Source organism: Aphelocoma coerulescens, chromosome 12 (genome assembly GCF_041296385.1).
Source record: "Aphelocoma coerulescens isolate FSJ_1873_10779 chromosome 12, UR_Acoe_1.0, whole genome shotgun sequence".
Taxonomy (NCBI): domain Eukaryota; kingdom Metazoa; phylum Chordata; class Aves; order Passeriformes; family Corvidae; genus Aphelocoma; species Aphelocoma coerulescens.
In genome coordinates this window covers 19,042,446-19,062,328 of record NC_091026.1, presented here as the reverse complement: position 1 = coordinate 19,062,328, position 19,883 = coordinate 19,042,446, and the positions used below count along the sequence as shown (strand labels likewise).

Genomic DNA, 19,883 nt, shown 5'->3' with positions numbered 1-19,883 from the left:
CTTTTCCCCCAGTGCTTCCCAGATTGCCACCCTCTGCTCAGCTTAATTAAAACCAGGTGAGGTTTTTTGAGGGTGAGTGAGATAAGGATTTGTTCCACGCCTCCTCTGCAGACTTCCCAAAGGATGCTCCTTCTCCAGGCAGCCACAACAAAAAACAAGTGGCTTGCAGAAAGCTTTGAAGGCTCAGGTGGTGGGGATGAGGCATTTGGCACCTGGAATAATTCCCTCTGTTTGCTGGAAAGGAGTGAGCCAGCAATATCTAGGTTTTTTCTAGATTATCCACTGCTGTGGCAATTTCTGAGGCAATCCAATTCCTAATAAATACCACAACACAGAGCAGTTTGGGGCTGCAGTGGCTGCTCTTAGCCACCCCCAGGCTGAGCCACTGTGCTCTTCACTCTTCCAAAAGTGAGGGCTCTGGCACGGAAGTTGTTTTTGCTGAAATTAGACAAATGCAGGTGGCAAGGAGTGTTAATTATGGAACAGTGGCAATGCAAGAGCTCCTAAAGGATTTGAGCATTTTCCAGTGATCTTAATCTGCTTGGGAGCAAGTGGCACCTGTGAGGGAATGTTTCACAGGAAAATGGGAGTTTGGAGATGCACATGGCCTTGTCCCAGGATTCTTTTTTTATGCGGAACTTGAGCATAAAAAGGGGGAGAAAACAGCTGGACGAGGACTACAAAAAGTGATATCACAGAGAAAAGCATAGAAGCCTTTATGTCTACAGGAAAATAATCTAAAGCATATCCCTGGAAGTGTCCAAGGCCAGGTTGGATGGAGCTTGGAGCAGCCTGGGCTAGTGGAAGGTGTCCCTGTCTGTGGTAGAGGTGGCACTGGATGGGCTTTAAGGTCCCTTCCAATCCAAACCATTCTGGGATTCACCTCACCGGCTACAGAATCAGTGCTCCAAGAGCTGCTATGAAATCATTCAGGCTAAAGCAGTAAACATTTCTTTTCAGTTGTGTAACTTTGATAAGCAAGAGCCAAAGGTGAGCAGGAGCTGGCTTTTGGTGCAGGTCACAGAAGGCTGGTTCCACCTCTGGAAATGGAAAACACCTGGAAGTTTGTAACACTGACAGGAAAAACTCTTGTGCCAGTGCTGGCTGTCGATGTCCCGTGGGGTCACTGGAGTGCCCTCACCTTCAGCCTTCCTGAATTCTGTGCTGTGCACACCCAGTGCTTTGTGGTCACCAGCTCTCCCCTGGCAGTGGCTGTATATATTTTAGGAATATTTAGAGCTCTGGGAAGTCTGCTTTAGCAGCTGATAAATGGGTGCCAGCAGGACCCTCTGCAGGCTCGGGGTCAGCGCTGGTTGAAGGCAGTCCCTGAATTAACCTCCATTTCAGCAGCTTTAGGACATTTTGCTGCAGCCCTGGTTTTACTCTCTGGCCGATCTCAACCCTTCCATTCTTGCTGCTGCTTCTGACAAAGCAGCTCCACGAGGTTGTAAAACCCCAGAGAGAGGAATGCTCTGGGGTCCTGGATGCTGGGCAGGGCTGGCCCGTGGGCTGTGGGCTGTGGTGAACATGTGGGCTCAGTGCTTCCATCACCTGCCAGTGTAGGGCTGCCCCCGTTTGGGGGAAGGTGCTGATATTTCTCATGGGATAATTGGCTGATTTCTGCTTTGCCAGTACATAATAATGAGGGGAAAGTTACTTTTTTGGATTATTTTTTGTTCTGGGAAGCAGGTGAAGGACTGCTTCTGTTCCCTCAGTCTGTAAATGAGCAGTGTGGCACATAAATCAGTTTTTGACTTTCAGGAAAGAAGCATCTTGGGGTGCAGAGATAGAAATTCGGAATTAGACCTTTTCAACCCTTTTATTATAGAAATACACTTTTTCTTTTAATGCTTAATAATTTTCTTTAAAAAATATCCTCTCATTGGCAACTTTCTCTTGTTCTGGAAGGCAGAGTGGTGCCAGCTGAAGGGGAGTGGGAACACACAGGTAAAAATGGTTTTGAACTGATTGTCAAAAGTCTTCCCTGCACAAGAGCTCTCCCTGTTTTTAAAACACTTTTTTGAAATGCTGTTGAAACCCACAGCGTTTTTCCCTTTGACAACCCCGTGTCATATCCACTGGGGAGATGGAGCAGGCCCTTAATGGTGTTAATTTTATTACCAGGACTCAAAATGCATTAAAATCACGGAATCATTAAGGTTGGAAAAGACCTCCAAGATCATTAAGTCCAACCTTCAGCCAAATACCATCATTCCCATGCAGGGGTTGGGAGTACAGGAACTCCAGGGTGAATTTTGCCAGCAAATTTGTTGTTACCTCTTCTGAACTGCCATTTTTTGAGGTGCACAAAATAAAGGCAGAGGTTACCAGCGCTTAAAAAGCACTGCCTGTGATCAGCCTTCTCCTGCAGGTACCTCACACTCTGTTGGGTCTTTTATATATTCCCACTTTCCTCAAAACTTGAGCTTATTTTTTTTTATCAAAATGAGTAATTTGCTTCTCCTGGAAGTTCTTGGAAAGCTCTTGATGACTGCAGCCCTTTGGGAAGCCAGAACCTCCAGGCAGCCTCTGCTGAGGCAATTCCAGCACCTCTCTGCCCTCCCTCATGAGATTTCTTCCAGTTGGATTGTTCTCCCATTTTCACTGTGAAAGAATATCCTTCATCTGCTTTCCCAACTGTCTTACAATAAAAAAAAAAAGAACTTTATGTTGGTGTTTCTAAAAGTCCGAGAGTGGGAAACGCCCAGACAGACGTAGTTTTAAATGAGGTAAAATAAATATTGCTCCAGCACCGTTTAGTGGTGGCACATTGTGAGGTCAGGACCCCAGAAGGTCACAGATAAGAAGCAGGGGACACCCTCCCTGCATCCACAGAGCCAAGTGTGCAGTAATAAATATTAAATGATGTTTCTAGCTAGAAGATGATTTGTATTCCACAGCTGCATTTCTTGGATTCGAGACACAGAAGTCAATTTGCATTCCATGGAGATGTTTTATTTATATTTTCTTATTTCCAAACTTGATAAACACAGACATCAAACTCAGAAACTTAGAACTCCTCGTAGTTAATCCAGCTTTTAATGTAATTTTGCTAGAATTTAATAATTTAAGATGAAAATAGAAAAAAAAAAACCAAATCCTTGAACTTACCCTGGTTTGGGACTGGAAATCTGTGGGGTTTTTTAGCATCCACTAAAGACCAGACAACTGTAAAGGCCAGGAGAATTTTTAAAAATTCATATTGCAGAGAAATGGGGAAAACCTTCATTAGGAATCGGTCTCCTCACAGATTTTGGGTTCACTGCAGCCCAACTAAAAATCTCAGTGGTCTTAACCCTGCTTCACCTTATTGCAATGAAGAGCAAAACATGAAAACAACTGGGCCTGGCATCCATCCCTGGATGTGCTCTTATTTTAAAGGACTGTCTCTATCATATATTCACATGGACAAAATGCTCATCCCTGGTTTTCAGGGAGATCCTGGGGAATGTTATTGCCAGTCCAGCCTGAGCACAACATCTGGCCTGATCTTTGGAGTGTTGGGGTGCTCCAGTTACTCCAAGTGGTTTTGCAAATAATTTTGCTCAGCTGGGTGTTTGGGGAGGGGAGTTTTGATTGCTTGTTTGTATTTTTGGTGTTTAAACCATCTGTGGGCAACGCCCACAACAGGACAGGGACATCACTGGTCCCAGTGATTAGATTTTAATCTATCCCACTGGTTCTGTCCATTGGGAGAAGTGTTGAAGGCTGGACCTGGTGTAGTGGAAGGTGTCCCTGTTCCTGGCAGGGAGTTGGAATTAGATGATCTTCCAACCCCAAGCATTCTGTGGTTCTGTGATATGGAGAGTATTTAAGGGATTTCTTGCTGTTATAAAGCTGTTCCTCGTGTTTGGGGGTGAATAATGTCACTGGAAAAGAGGCTGGGAGCTTAGGGAAGGAATGCTAGCAGAGGATGGAGCAGGAAAACATGGTGCTTTTTTTTTTTTCCTTTTTAGGACCTCACATTTGGAGATCTGGCACCCATCAGCTGCTGGAGACAAATAGAAACAGCTCTTCCACATTGCAATTCTCCTGCAAAGTGCACCAGGCATGAGCTGTGTGTGCCCCCAGGTTCCATGGGCTGGCTGGGAGAGTTCCCTTGGCTGCAGGGAAAAGGCGTGGCTGGGACTCAGCTGGCCCCTGATTGCCTGCAGGTGCCTGGTTTTCCAAAATATCATTGGAACTGGAGCCTGCACTCATCTGCCTGATGCTTGCCCATAACAGCTTCCAGGTTCCAGTGATGCTCTTTGGAATCACAGTCCAAGGTGAGGATGTGGACAATTGTTGGGAGGCTGGCCCAGCATTGAATGGAGATTACTTGGAAAATGTTGAGCCGTTGGTCATCTGGAATCCATCTCATTCCTGCCAGGGAAAGGCAGAACAGAGAGCTCCAATTAGCTGCTGCTCGTTTGTAACCATGTCAGTTAATTAGCTGAAGACCGACCAGATGGGGAAGGATTTCTCACAGAGCTTTCAGAGGCACTTCTTGTTGCCCAGTCTCAAGCACTTGGGATTTTAATTTTTTTTTCCTTTTTCCAGGAGGCTGAACACAGGAAGGGAAACTGCACTCCCAATCCTTTGTTCCTTTATGAGGAGGGTTGGATTCTCCTTAGGCTGCAGTTTGAGGACGCTGGTGGAACCCAGGTGAATTTGTGTCTCACCAAAGATCCAGCTCTGCTCTTTGTCATCATGGCTGGGAGCTGGGAATGAAGCCCTGGTGATCTCAGAGCCAGAGGGGACAGGCACAAGGAGACAAATCCTTTCTCCCAAGGTGTCCATGGTGCTCTCCAGGGCACCTCTCTCATACAGGTGGACACAGCTGCAGAGCTGACCAGCAGCACGGAGGAGTTGGGGCTTGCAGAAGGAGCTGGAGATCTAAGTCTCCTCTTTCCTATTCCAGCACAGCTACAGGGATCTTGGAGAAATGGTTATCTCGGACTGCTGATGCACACAGGTGAGTCCATGTCCTAAATTATGATGATACATGAATCAAATGTCACATTTGGCAGTGTCACCCATTCTGCTATGAGCATCTGCCTCCAAGAGCACTGATCAGGCCTTGGCCCATGGCAGAGACTCATCTGCACCTTCCTTCCCCCATATTTACATTTTTTACAGAGCTCTGTTTTCCACAGTCTGTGCCCTGCTTCCCCAGACTCTTGTTTGTGCCTCCCTCAGTTCAGGCTCCTCCACGATTTCTCGCTTCCTTTGACATTTCTTTTATTGCTCTCCTGTGCACCAGCTCACATTAACACCTGTTAGAACAGCAGCATCTTTTTGTAGCACCGGTTTTAATTAGTCTGCACCTTCCCCTGGGATGGCTGTGTGCTCCAAAGCTTTCTGCAGGTGCTGCTGTGTGCTCTGTGACTGCATTACCTGGAGGTGACACAATGCACCAGCTCCTGGTGGCTGTTGTGGTTTAGGTGACTCCAAAAGTCCTCCCCAGCGTGTAGAATTCTCTGATCTCAGCTGAGGAAAGTCGCTGGCAGTGTGGGAGAATATTTTCAATGCTGAGGGAAGGGAAAGATAAAGGTGGGCATTTTCAAAGCTGCTTCTGTGAGTTTGGTGTTCAAAGCCCACTTGTTTGAAGAGGAACCTGTGTCTGAGTGCCATCAATGGCTTTCAAGAATTCTTTGTTTCAAAATGTGCTAAGAACAGGAATGGAGGAGCAGTTTGTAGGATCAATAAAGCAGTAGCTGATACAGTGCAAACAGGCTGTTTTATCCATGCTTTGCTGTGCTCACAATGACTAATCCCAAGAGGAACTGTGATGAAGTTGTATTAGTTGTGCTACGAGGGCCTGCACTTCTCTCTCTGAATCTGCCACGCCGCATTCTCCTGTTATCATACCCTGTACAGAGCCTTTGATAACTTCACAGCTCCCTGTGTTTCGCTGGAAGGCTCCATAAACCCTGACTAATTATTTTTACATCCTACATCTCCTCATTACAACGTTTGCCCGACTCTCTGTGCCGTGCTGCTCACAGCAAGTCTTGTGAAACACATCAGATCATCAGCAGTTCTGCTTCTCCAAGCCATGGGAAATACAAAACTTGGCAGTTCTGTCTCAGTTTGCTTTCTAACACCTGGGATCTTGACTTTGCTTCTGAGAGCTGCATCTTGGCCCATTGAATTACTCTTCTGTTTGTGTGGAGCTGATAATCAGCTGTACTCAAAGCGTTTATTGCAACTTACCATTTATCCCAGCTCTGTGCAGAATCCCAGAATGGTTTGGGTGGGGAGGGACCTTGAATCTCTTCCAGTGCCACCCCTGTCGTGGGCAGGGACACCTCCCACTGTCCCAGGCTGCTCCAAGCCCCAATGTCCAGCCTGGCCTTGGGCACTGCCAGGGATCCAGGGGCAGCCCCAGCTGCTCTGGGCACCCTGTGCCAGGGCCTCCCCACCCTCCCAGGGAAGAATTTCTTCCCAATATCCCATCTAAACGTGATGATGTGAGATGCTGTAGTATTTCCTTATGCCAAATTCCTGTTGATTTTAGCAGGGTTTTCCAGCAGATTAGATGAGGATACACTTTCTGTAGGGAATGTCTGCAGTGAGGATGTGGGGAGAGTGTAGCTGAATTGTCTCTAACAGAGCTTGAGTTGTTTGTAAAACAGCCACAGTGGCCAGTATTCCACGTTCCACTGACTCGTTACCTTCATGAAGATTAATGGTGGTTTGAGGCAAGAGTGCAATCCTGGTTTATTTCTGGTTTAATTCATAATTTACTGTTCCTTTCTTGCCCGGTGGTGCCTGCTCTGTTCTCTTGTTGCTGCCATGAAAAACAGATGTGAAACCAAAACCTGAGACTGGAATTTGAGCCCTCATTGCTGCTCCTCTCAGCATTATGGATCACTTCAGTTAATGCCCTTCCAGGAATGAGACCTGCAAAGGCACAGAGCAGTGGCAGCAACAGGCAAGAGGCAGAAATGCCTGTCCCCAGTCCAGAAGCAGGGTTTTTGTCCTGCCCTCCTCCAGGAGGAGGAAACAACCTCACATGGGATGGCCCCATGTGAAGCATCCCTCAAAAAAGCATTTTGTTCTCGAACGCCTTCTCATTTCCTTGGGATTTACTGCGTTTCTGCTTGTCCCATGACCTGGGAATGTGGATTGAGCTGTTCCATGCAGACACTCAAAGACTCAGGAAAATCTGCATATTAAGACACTGTGATTTCTGAACCTACACTCTCTAACAGATTGTTAACTTTGGATTTATAAATTACCCTTTTTAACTATTGATAAACCGCCAGAGGAAAGACTGCGCTTCAGGCCGGATTGGGGTGCAGGACGATCCTGAGATTTATTATAAAATATAAGCAACACCAATTTTCCTCCGTGCTGCTGTGTGAAAGTGCATTCTGGCAGAAATCCCGTGCCTGATTCCAGTGGGCTGGCTCTCCTGGCTGGCAGGAAGGTGGCTTAGCTAAAGCTGCATTGTGTGTCCCCTTCCACAGGGCTGGAAAGACAACAGGCTTCGAGAAGACAAAGAATTCAACAAAGAATTAAATGGTTGTGTCATTAAGCCTTCAACATTTGCAGACAAGGCTTTGGCACAGCCTGACTTCCCAGTGCTAAGCACTTCGTCTGGATTTGGTCGTTTACTGACTGATTAAAGCCCTCAAAGCTTTTCAGGATTTCTTCTTTTGTTAACTTCTGTCACACAAAGTGCTTTTAATGCTTTCTCTCTTTTCCCATATTAGAACCCTGCAATATTGAAATTAGGCAAGTGGAAAGAGCAGTGATTTAATTATGAATGTGGAAAAAAAGTTTGCAGAACTTCCCTCTGCCTCGCAGACAATAATTTTCATGACACGAGTCGAACACGAGTGGATGTGCCATGCTATTTAGAGGTAACCAAACCTTTTCAGCTCAGGGAACTTTTTCAGCTCAGGGAACCTCTTCAGCTCAGCTCCACAGTCGTTTTTGCGGGAGATAATCTGTCATTTGAAAGTGGAAATTAGTCCACAATAACCCACCCACAGTCCAAAGCAGCTCTGTGGCTTTTTAAATACACTGAACAGGCTCCTGTGTGGAAATAAACAGTTTTAATTCCTTCTGTGATGGGAACTGATGGGGTTTCATCTTTGGGACAGTATCCACCCCATTTTTTTTTTTTTCATTCAGACAATTAAACAGCTATTTGCTGGGACAAAAGTGTAGCTAAAAGACTTAGCTCGTGCTTCAGTGATTCTTCATTAATAAATGCAGCTGGAATTGCCTGTGAGGGAGGTGAGGAGCTGAGAGCTCTTCACAGAGCAGGAACTTTGCCTTTCTAAGTTCAGTGGGAGCAAAGCCACATCATAGGGGGGCTGCAGTTCATGGAGAAACTCTCTCTGATTGTGAGATTTCCACCAAAAAAGCTTTGCTCCACCAACTCAGCTGCTCTGCAGGTGAGGAGGGATGGTCCCAGGGTTGGATGTGTCAGGCTGGGTTATTCCTGCTCAGGGTGTGGTACTGCCTCAATCCTGGTCCTCCCTGGTTTTTCCTTTGCTGGGATGTTGCAGCCACATCCCTGCCACTGCCCTACCTCCAGAGAAGGGGTTGTGGCCACCACCACCAGACCAGGTGACATCTTTGGAGCATCGCCCTGCTGGTTTGATAAGGGTATTTTACAGATCTTATTCTGTGGTCTACAGCAAGGAGAAAAAAATATTACACATAATAAGAAATACTATATACTAGGTGTTTTAATTAAAATTCTTATTTATGATATTTCAGTCAATTTGAAATGTTGAGAATAGCTCTGTGTTTAATACAGGAAGGATTTTTTTTTAAATCTACCTATAAAAAGAAAAAGGAAAAGGAGTATGGCTGTTGTAACATTTTAAGTGCATTTATACCAAGTATAAACTGGAATCCTGGATTTTATTTTTTAATGAAACTTAATTCAGCCTAGTTGGGAAACCAATAACCATATTTCCTAATTCAGTTTATTAAAGTAATAAACATAGCTATTCCAGGAAATGAAATCATTTCAGGGGATGAAATACAGAGTTCTTTGAGGAAGACATTCAGGCCTGGGCACCAGGCATTTCACAACTCTTTTGGTACTAATCAGAGTTCTTTGTTTCTAAGGATGCTGGGTATCACCTGGTCTCACTGAGGCTGTGGATGTTACAGGTTCTCAGCATTTTGAGAACTTCTCTGGCTTCTTTGGATGTGTAAGGTGGATTTAGATGTCTGATTTTAAGCAGTGAGACATTCATCTGCTTGTCTTGGGCCCTGACTTTCAAAGACAGAATCAGCTGTGTTAAGCCTGGCATGAGAGAGCTGGAATTATGTTTAATAATGGACTAAACTCTTCCCAGGCTACAGTGCAGGAATACCAAATACAGCAGAGTTGGTATCTGAGAGGTATCAGCCTCTGCAGCAGTGTTTGTTCTTCATCCTCATCACTGGATTCCTGGAGATGGAGGAAATACCAAAATGGAAAACACAAGAATTGGTCTTTTGCCATCAAACTGGAATAGGAATGTTGGGTTTGTACTCAGCTCATGGACTTAGAGAATGGTTTGGGTGGGAAGAACCTTAAAAATCATCCAGTTCCTGCCATGACAAGGACATCTTCCACTGTCCCAGGCTGCTCCAAGCCCTGTCCAACCTGGCCTTGGACACTGCCAGGGATCCAGGGGCAGCCACAGCTGCTCTGTGCCAGTTCCTGTTGCAGATTTTGCTTCTTTATCTCTCAAGTCACAATGATGTTTTACCCAGTCTGGGATCTTGGAGCTCAGAAGGAAAGGGGAAAGAAGTCCAGGGCTAAGGACGAGATGAAAATGTTTATTTAGGAACACAGCAGCTTTAACCTGCTTTCTTATAAATCAACACCCTGATCATGGAGATAAATCATACAGCTATGGAGATAGCCAGACAGCACTTATGGATCCATATTGGTTTTTGAGCATTGATCCCAAATCAGCCAATTCTTGATATTTCCTCCCTTCTTTTCCTCTTTCTGTCATTCCAGCAATTCAGTCATCCTAGATGGTGAACCTGCTGTTTCCTCTTTATCAGGCACTTAACACAATTATTAAAAAAAACATTAAATTGCAATTAAAAGTGAGCTATGGAGGGGGGGATTCCTTGGTTATTGAAGAAGTTTGTGTTCAGCAGAGGTCACTTGCATTTGCCTTTTAATATTTTGAGGAAGCTGCAGCTGAGTGAGATGTGAGGTTTCCCACGGAAGCTGCGTCCGCGGCTCCGGAGCCTTCCCGGTGCTGCCGTTCCAGGCAGCTGATCCTTCACTTCCAGTCTCAGGAGCTGGGCTGGGCTTGACAACCTCCCTTTCCCTGGGACCTACAGGAGTGGCAGTTAATTAATTTTTTCTTTTTTTTGGAGGTAATTACTCTGATTGGTAATTAAGGATTTTTGGATTTTTGCTTTTTTTTCCAAAGAGGCACCATTTCATTCTGGGGTCCCCAGCATGGGAAGGACAAGGGGCATGACAGAGTGACATGAGGGCACGTTTAGATGGGATATTGGGAAGGAATTCTTCCCTGGGAGGGCAGGAAGGCCCTGGCACAGGGTGCCCAGAGCAGCTGGGGCTGCCCCTGGATCCCTGGCAGTGCCCAAGGCCAGGCTGGACACTGGAGCTTGGAACAGCCTGGGATAGTGGAAGGTGTCCCTGCCCATGGCAGGGGGTGGCACTGGATTATTTTTTAGGTCCCTTCCCACCCAAACCATTGTGGGATTCTCTGGACTTCTGAGCTCCCCATTCTTTTCTCACTCATAAACCTCTATTGTTTCCTCTTCCAGCTCTCTGAGAATATTGGTTGGTTTCCTCTAAAAAAAAGAGAAGGGAAAAAGGGAATGAGCAGCTCTTGACATGAGGCAGCCAAATCTGTCCTGGCAATGCAGGGTGGCACAAGGAACCTTTTCCAGCTGCACCGAGCAGAAGTATTCAGCAGAGCTATGGGCACACGAAACAAGGAGACTTCCAGTAATTCCCAGAGTCCTGCTACCAGCCAGCGAGTGTTTATGGCAATATTTAGGAATTCAGCAACTTTCTCTCCCCTCCAGGCAGAGCAGATCACTTGGGTGTGCTGGGGAGGAGCACTCAGAGGGAAACGGGAGCAGAGGCAGTCACGAGGGGCAGGCACTTGGGGAAAGGCTTCGGAGACAGCTCCCAGGAAAAATTCTCCCTGATCAGCAGCTGCTGCACAACACAGCCCTGCTGCCAGGCCTGCAGCACCTGCTCCCTGCACAGGGCTGTGCTTGGCAGTGCCATTCCTGCCCCTGCAGCTCCTGCAGCGAGCGATTCCCAGCACAGGGAAGGGATGCTCTGCTCCCAGGGGCAGCACTTGGATTGCGTTAGGAATTTCATCTGGATTTGTTTCCTAACCTGAGCTTTCTGGGAGCTGAGCTGTGGCTTTGAACCCCGGAACTTTCCAAGCCCACACTCTGAGGTCACTCCTTGTTTGTATTTCGGAGTGGTGTTTCCTGCAGTTCATGTTCTAACAAACAGCATTAACGTGCTGTAATGCACTGGAATAAAAGTGCCTCATCTCCTACTGGAATTTCATGCTGCTTGTGGATTTATCAATTGGATTTCCAAGGGATAGTGCTAAGCTCAGAGCCATTTTCAAAGGGGCAGGCAGAAAGTCATTAGCAACACTTTGATAATAAATTCCTCCTGTTCTGCATCAGTGAGATTTGTGATCCCCTTTACATATATTTTATTATGATTATTCATTAGGCATCTTTTTTGGCACTATTAAAGTAATCTGGAAAAGTTTATTGCATATTATGAGCGCTACTTTTATTATAGCAGGGTCTTAAGTAGGAACACAGGAACACTGAAAGGGAAACAGAAGAGGGAAAAGATCTCCTGGGCTGGCATATCCTGTCTCCTGCTGGCACATCACATCACTCATAAATACAAGTAATCTAAAATTATGTGTTTTTTTCAGTTTGAAAAGAAAATGTTTTCCTAGTGTGTCTAAAGATGCTTAAAACAAGCCACTAATAAATATAATTATTGTAGGTTATAAAAGATAACATGAAGATTTTAGCCCTGTGGCTGCTTTATTTTGGGGTTTGGGGAGGAAGAGTTGGTTTTGTTCTGTTTGGGGTTATTTCTTTCTCTGGGAGGGCTTTGTTGAAGAAGCTGAAATACCTTGGGTCATTTTCTTGTGCCCAGCCTCACACACAGCCAGGCTGACTCTTTGTGGCACTCAGGCTCCTGGGGATGCTGGATCTCCACCCTGGGCTCCTCCCGAGCTGGGCTCCAGCCCAGCTCTGTCCCATGAAAAATGGAGTTTATTAGGGAAGAATTCTTCCCTGTGGCTTCCCCTGGATCCCTGGAAGTGTCCAAGGCCAGGCTGGATGGAGCTTGGAGCACCCTGGGACAGTGGAAGGGGTCCCTGCCCATGGCAGGGGGTGGCACTGGGTGAGTTTTAAGGTCCCTTCCAACCCAAACCATTGTGGGATCCTATTATTCTATTTTTCCCTGTTTTCCGAGATTATTTTTTAATCCAGAGGCACAAGTGATGTTGTTTATTACCAAATGGGCAGTTTTTGCCATGGCATAATAGAAATGTCAATAACATTAATTATAATTTTAGTTTGGTGTGCCCCAGTGCCTCGTTTTCCTTCAAAGACATAATTCTTTTCATTCTCTAAACAAAACTCAGGTGTTGTCTGCTAGCAGCACCCCATCATGGAGCTGAAATATTCTGTACCATCCTGCACAAGCCTGAATGGCAACATGAAGGCTGAATTCATTGTATCATCACACAATGCACAACACCATCCTTTAGCTTTTCACAAACCTGAGAAATCCTTCACTATCCAGCCCAAAATAGAAACAGCCATAGAACTCTCAGAAGTTGTCAGCAAGATTTCTTGAATGAATTTTAACACATCTTTCCTCCAGGAAAAGGTTTCTATAGCAAAGGTTTCTACAGCAAATTTCAATTTTCCACTGCCTATTAAAAGCAGCTTGCAAATATATATATTTATATATACTCACACTCAGACATTTACATGTAATTGTTGAATAATTCACTTTTTGTCTTTTTGCTAGAGCAGCTTGCACTTAAAAAGCCAAGTCTGCATGATTCAAATCCAAATGCAGAAATTCAGGAGGTGAAGAGTTACTGAAAATATCAGTTGAATGAATATTTTTCATGTAACATTAACTCCAGCTGTTGGTGAACATTTTAAAAATAAGTTTCTGAACAGCCAAATGCTCAGACACACAGATAAGCACATGAATAATTCTGGTGGTTTCCATAAGGAAACTAATTAAGGATGCCCAAATCCAGGATGTAACAAGCTGGAGCAGGAGTAATCATTACTGAATTAGCATTGCTTGGTGGAGTTACAAATAACTGAGTGGTCACCCTCCACAAAACACGAAGGGAGACGGGAAATTCCAAGAGGAGATTAGCCCAAAATGAGGGATTCTTTTCTAGATTGTTCCTAGAAGCAAGATCAGCTAAGTCTGAGCTATTGGGTGCACTTGAGGCCATGAGCAGCTGAAAAAAAAAATCCCAAATAGACCAACACTGAAATTGCAGCTCCACAGAAATTAGAGGGAAGTCAAATTTCTGTCTTTTCCCTGATGTTGGGATGCTCCATGCTGGGATCATCTTTCTTGGCAGGTGAAATGTTCCACCAGACCCAGGGTTTCACTCAAGGTGGGTCCAACACGGGAGTTAAATTCACCTCAAGGCTCGGTTCTGCACGAGGATTGTTCTTCCAGCTCTCTCCCCATGTGCTGGCTAAACCATTAGTCAGAAAGTCGTGGAATGTGGATGGAATGTTCAGGGACTTTCTGCTCCCTGGTTTCAGAGTTTTCCAGGATCAAAGCAGATGCTGATTTTTCGGTACAGAGGCATCGTTGTTCTTGATTAGGCACTTCCCATCTTGGAAGCACGTTCAGCCTCCAAACCTAAAGGAACTCAGGCAAATCAAAGTAATGGAGGGTTTTTAATGCATTTAAATGAAATGAAAGAGAAATTTCCTCAGTGGAAAGAAGAACAGACCAACATCCTTTCCACAGTATTATGAGCAATATTTTAAGTTCCTTTTCCATCAGCTACCTTTGAATTAACAACACTTCTACAGAGTTCTCCCATGCAAAACCCACCTAGGATTGGTCTTGATCTCACTAAATGGGTGCCAATTCTGCATTTTCCCTGCTGCAGAGTAACTTTATCTGCTTTAATCACTTGATGAGGACCCTCGATATGAGAAGTGACAGGGGCCTGTAATGGTTCAATAACTCACACAAGTCCTGGCTTTCGAGTGAAGTTCAGAAATGTGCTTTAGAGTTGAGAGAAGTAATCTCCAGATGAATACAGGCCATATCCTTGAAGGATAAGGAAAAGCAGCTTAAACAGGGAGATTCTCTGGAGAAATAAAATTTTGCTTGGGATTGCTTATGTTATCAGAGCCCCAGATGCATTGCTGCTCACAACAGATCTATTCCAACCTGATACTGAATTATTTTGGCTTTCTGTGCTATCAGAGGAGACAGAGAAAGTTCCTACCATCAGAAGAAGAGCATTTATATCCCCGTGTGAGCATCTGTGTGTGTGTGTGTGCACTCAAAGCTCTGAGTAAGGATGAAAGGACATTGTCTGAGTGTGCATTTCTAGGCATTATATATTATTTAATTTATAAATTATGCAGCTTCTGGGTATTTTGAGGACGTTGCTGCTGCTGGTCCCATGGCACAGGGAGAGTGTTCATGGCACAGGCACACTGGGTTGGGAAGGACCTTAAAATTCATCCCATTCCACCTCTGCCACAGGCAGGGACACCTTCCACTACCCCAGGTTGCTCCAAGCCCAGTCCAACCTGGCCTTGGACACTGCCAGGGATCCAGAGGCAGCCCCAGCTGCTCTGGGAATTCCAGCCCCTCTCCACCCTCACAGGGAAGAATTTTTCCCAATCCAAACCTACTCTTTAAATTTACACCATTCTGTGCTGGTTTGCATTGCCCTGTGCTAATCTTCTCTCCAACTTCATGTTTAAGTTCTTTTTAAATCTCATCTTTCCAGGCTGCTTCTGGTGTCCAGCCAATTGATGATCACCGTGTTTAAATAATAAATGCAATTTGTCAGTTCAAATAAAACCCTTCACCTCCATTTTTTCCATGTTACTGTTCCTTTCTCTTGTAAATCTCATCTTCTTTCTCAGCCTAATGATCTTGATCTTGATAATTTTGTCAACAAATGGAGTGGTCAAACAACCATGATGTGTTTCTGCTCTGAGGAGAGCTGTGCTTTGTGGGGTTTGCTGATTCCATTTGTTTCAGTATCAGCATTTCAAGTTGTTCTGCTTCCTCCTTATTTTTTAATAATTTAAAAGCTTTTTAAATGATTCTAAATATTTTTAAATAATTTAAAATCTTTTTTAATGATGTATCAGAAACCAGATCACAATGGTTGTGCTTAACGGTGTCTTATTTGCTTTTTAACAGGAGTTTTTCTACTTCATTGACAACCTGATCACTTTAACCTGCATTTGCTAAAAGCTTCTGTTCTCTTTTAAAATGCACTGGGTTTGGTTCAATCTGTATTTGCAATCTCAACCTGCATATATATATATATATTTATATAAATATATACACAATGACCTTCACATATGTTCATATCTAAATGTTTGTGTACACACAGGGAATTTCACAGCCCAGTTCTGGGGAAGGCCAAGAACAGAGCAGCAAAACTGAGCAGGGTCAGAAAATCGGAGCCTTTGAGGCAGCTCTGCCAAGATCCAGCTGGAATTGGCCCTTTGGATGAGGGGATGGGTTTGCAGAAGACTCAGGAAGAGTTGAGGTGCTGCAGGGGGGATGAGCTGGGACTCCCCCTCTGATTTTAGGGCTTTCTCTCCCAGATGAAGCTGGATAAGTCCCCAAATCCCAAGCTTTTCAGCTCTTTCTGTGTCAGATACACCTCTTCCCTTGCATTGTACCCACCCTGTACATTACACACCCTATATTTTACACCCCCTGAATTTCACACATCCTCTCTGCACAGGGAGGTCCCTGCCGTGGTCACCAGCAGCCCCCACTGCTGTGTGGGGACAATTTTCTGTCCCTTCCAGCTCACCTCCACAGACTGGGACACTGCAACATCTCCCTCCGTCACTGGCCACGTCACTTTGCTTTTGTATTTGCATCAGATGAGTAAAGAAATATCAGCTGGCAGAGAAATGTTTCTTTTCTGTCATTCCACCAGGTTTTATCCCAGCTAAGGGAGAAAAATTGTCAGTTTATTGCTTGTAGGGTTGTGATGCTGCCTGAGGGAAGTTCCATAGGAAAAGCTGAGGTAGCCTGGGAATTTTGGAGCCTAGGGACAGTCAGGGTTATTTTCCAGGCCCAGGAAAAGATAAATGTATAATTATATGGGGTTGTAAAGGTTGATAAATGCCAGTACTCCACTTGTCCCCTCTGAAGTGTGCAGGAAAAGATCCTGTGGAAGTCCATGGATGTTCTGTCCCTGCTCCCATGACTTGCTCCCAATAAATGGTGATTCATGGAGCCACTTACAAGGGAAATGTGAAGATTGAAAATGACCTCTCCATTAATTTGCTCATCACTCCAGCCCTGCTCTGAGGCAAGTTAAGGGGCAGATGTTGTTGTCATTGGAGTCTTTTTTATTGTTTGAAGGGCCCAGATTCCAGAGGTCATTGATAGGCCTTGATGGAAATCAGCCTTTAAAGTGTGAATATTGATGGGTGAGTGAAGTGAGTCTTCAGATGGATGACACTGCAAAAAAAAACCAACCCATAATTTAAAAAAAATCAAATTATGGATGAAATTCTTGCCTCACTCAGGACACTTTAAATCTGAAGTCATCTGAGAAATCATCAACTCCAGGGTAAAAGAGAGCACAGCCCTCACTGGAATGAGCTCCAGGGTTTTATCTGCACCAAGGAGAACAGAGTAAACCACAATTAACCATGATTTTACCACGGTCCTGATGGATGCAGAGGGAAAAGATCAGATCTGTCTTGAGGAATCCCTTTAGCATCTCCATGCTTCACCTAGAGAGGAGGGACTGTTGTAGGGCTTGTTTTGAGGTATTTTTGGAAGCTGAGTATTGTAGGGATTGTTTTAAGGCATTTTTGGAAGTTTAGAAACAAGGGCAGAGGTGAGCTTTGGTTTTGGTTTTGAGAACCAGTTATATCTAAATATATAATTATATGTCTAAATATATAATTATATATCTAATGATATATATTATGTATAAATATCATTTTAATGCTTCAAATATATTGGTGAGTACATATCCCCAAATAGGTCTGGCTGTTGGATATTCAAATATCATTTTTACATGAGAACAATCCCCCCACTAAAGTAATTCTAATCTGTACTCATACACGTATTTATTGTGTGCTTCTGTTATTTCTATTACACATTTCTGCTTCTGTGGTTTCTATTAGGCCTGGAGAGTATATCAATATATTTTATTTTCACATTATTAATAGGTATTTATATAAATATCATCCAGATTTATAGAAATAATATCCTCAACAAAATCCTACAGAGATTTTTAGAATAAATGTTTATGGCTGCTGGAGACTTGTGAAGGATGTAGTTTGTAATACTTTTGTGACACAGCCTCAGCTGTCAGAGCTCAAAGAGGGCTACTAAAATTCATCTCCTTTGGACAGTGATAGCTGGCAGAGAGAAAAAAAATCAAGGAGAACAACCAGGAATACAGGAGTGAGGTAAAAAAAAAAAAAAAAAATCACAAGTGACAGTCTCTTAGCCAAAATAAAAAATAAAAGAGGAGGTCAAATAAGTTAATCCTTCTGAGAATAATTTATAGCTCCAATACCAGCTCCTCTCCAGGCAGAAAAAGACGATAAATTTGCCGACATCCTGGGATAAAAGCGTGGATCAATGATGAGGATGATGCTGCATGATTGTAGTGCCAGAGGAATGGAGAGCATGGAGTGGGAGAATCAGAGAGAAGCTGGCAGGAGCAGGGATTTTCACCCTGAGGAGTGGTGACAGCTGGGAGCGCCGGCTTGGTGCCCTAAGAAATGCTGAGCCAGAACCCACCAGGCACAGCCAGCCACAAAAGAGCAAGGAAAGGGAGTTTGGCAGGGATTAGACAGATTATTCAGCAAGCAAAATGAATGCAGATGGAGTTAAACCAGAGATAAAATCTAAACCTGCACCTCCCAAGGCACCTCCTTCCCAGGTCAGGCTTGGAACGACTCCTGGGGCTGGGTGAGGCAGGAAAACACAAATCATCTTTATGGGTTTTCACCAGTTTGTGGGAACTCCTCTGAGACAAGCAGCTGTGAGAAAAAATGCCAAGCCTTTATAGAATGCAGCAGTAGGTACCAGACCAGTTTTCTCAGCACTCCAGTGTTCCCCTACTACTAAAACTATAATTTCTTATTAATATTGAGCAAAAAAAGGGCACAAAACTCATAATTATGTTGGGGTTTTGCAAGTTAAAACTCAGCCCTAAAAAAAGGTCACAAGCAGTGTAACAACTGCTTTGCAGAAATTCATTCTCATAAGCACAAATGCTGTTTCAAATGTAAACAGCCTTGTGTAGTAGGAGAAAAGAATAAATATTGATTGAATATTTTTCATAAATGTTTCCCTTTTACTACATGGATCAAATTTTCCCACAGAATCTGATCAAAGAGCACCCTCAAAATCCCTGCACCTTTATTGTTCTTGGGAAATTTGATTTTGTTTACTAAAAAGGAACTTTTGCTCATTATTGTGCAGAAATTCTTCTGTTTTGTAGCTGCTGATGCAGTTTTCGAGCTTGTCTGACAAATAGGAGAGAGTAAAAATATAACAGGGAACTAAACTCAAGAAGACATTTAGCAGCACTGCAATTTCAATTCAGTTGTGATTTCAGACTTGCCATTGTCCAAAGAAATAAGTAATATTTGGCCTGATCTTTCTGCCCATAGGAGATTCCTTTTGGTTGTGACTTTGGTGCAGAATCTCCTAAAGTTGAACTGAGTTCACTCAGCACACAATTAACACAACATTCAGAGAAAAGCAAGGAGCCTGCAAGCACCAGTTCATCTACAACATGCCTAAAACTGGTTTCCAGGCACCTGTAAATACTGGCAATCTGATTTTGCCACAATTCTGAGTATTTCTGTTTAAGAGAGCTCAGCCCACACACAGGACTCGTGGTGGAAGTGGCTGTGCTATCACTCGAGTGATAACAGATTTGCCTCCCTAAAGCCTGTCTGGAATGCCTTGATGCTGATTATTATTATTATTTTTATTATTATGAGGCTGTATTGTTGGCTGTTTTCCACTGACACAGTTCTGTGAATGCAAATAGAAACACAGAAGATGTTTCACCTCCTCTCCAAGCAAAATTCCACAGAGTTGTCCGTTCCATCCCCAGCTCTCCCAGCCTGTCCTTCACACCTAAACCATCTGTTTGTCATCTCTTGGCTCTGCCCGTGCCTCTCCCACAAACCAACCATCTGCTGGGAGCCTTTCAACTTCTATTTACAACCCAGGCTCTTTTATCTCTCTTACAACTCCTTGCATATGTCAAAATTTTAATTACACAGCCACATATTAGGATGTCGTGGGCTCAGGGGGCTTTTTCTTACAGTGATGGGCTGGAAGGCTTTGGAAATGTGGTTTATGGCTCGTTGATAAATGATGTTCCTGAAGAGTGCAACTGGTTTGGAAGGGAAGGAATAGATGATGCATGAAGTCAATAATTGTTCCGAGACACCTCCAGGTAATTGATGTCTGCATAATTCCATAAATGCCGTGGCTTTATTAAAATACAATAACAATATTAATTTATATGAAAATTCACTCTGGCTAACAGCTAATGCATTTAAATTTCAGATAATTTAATGCAGTCCTATCTCCTGTTAGGGTCGGGAGAGAAAAAGGAGGTTTTTCAGTAGAAATTCATGACATG

General features: G+C 44.0%; 1 long non-coding RNA gene across 1 annotated transcript; it reads left to right on the top strand.

Annotated features, from left to right (window-relative positions):
• The first annotated feature begins 4,210 nt into the window (after positions 1 to 4,210).
• LOC138117525 (uncharacterized) lies at positions 4,211 to 11,950 on the top strand. Its single transcript, XR_011154688.1, has 3 exons — positions 4,211 to 4,265; positions 4,540 to 4,954; positions 10,753 to 11,950. It is a non-coding gene; the product is annotated as an uncharacterized lncRNA (long non-coding RNA).
• The last annotated feature ends 7,933 nt before the right edge of the window (positions 11,951 to 19,883 follow it).